The sequence below is a fragment of the Morone saxatilis genome, unplaced genomic scaffold, assembly GCF_004916995.1.
Source record: "Morone saxatilis isolate NCDOM2014 unplaced genomic scaffold, NCSU_SB_2.0 Contig348, whole genome shotgun sequence".
Lineage (NCBI taxonomy): Eukaryota > Metazoa > Chordata > Actinopteri > Moronidae > Morone > Morone saxatilis.
Genome location: NW_023339927.1, coordinates 1 through 509, shown reverse-complemented (window position 1 = coordinate 509; position 509 = coordinate 1).

Below are 509 nucleotides of genomic sequence, written 5' to 3'. Positions count from 1 at the left end.
ACAGAACTAAAAGTGAAACTTAATTCTGTTCATAGTGATTTCTTTGTCTAGTTGGTAAAAAGACAATAAAGACAAACTACACAACTTGTGGATTTTATGATCAACTGAACTGATAAACTGCAGAAATATAACTGTGTCCACATCCAAGAAGCATAGGAAAAATAATAAATAATTAAAATAATTAGATTTTATAACTGATAGTTACACCAATTGCCTAACTTCCAATATTATAAATATATATTATATATATTTCAAAATATCTGTATGTATCAGTAAAGGTTTCATAAGCGTTTCTCGGAAATAGTGAAGACAGGATGGAGACCACGCACGCACACACACGCACACGCACGCACATGCACACGCACACACACACACATCTGCAGTAGTAATGACGCCACATCTGAGGTACAAACCAGCTCATGGTACAGCAGCTCCTAACATACTGAATAGATCCATCATACGGCTGTAATTGATCACAATGATGCTGTAATCGATTCAATCAATACTAT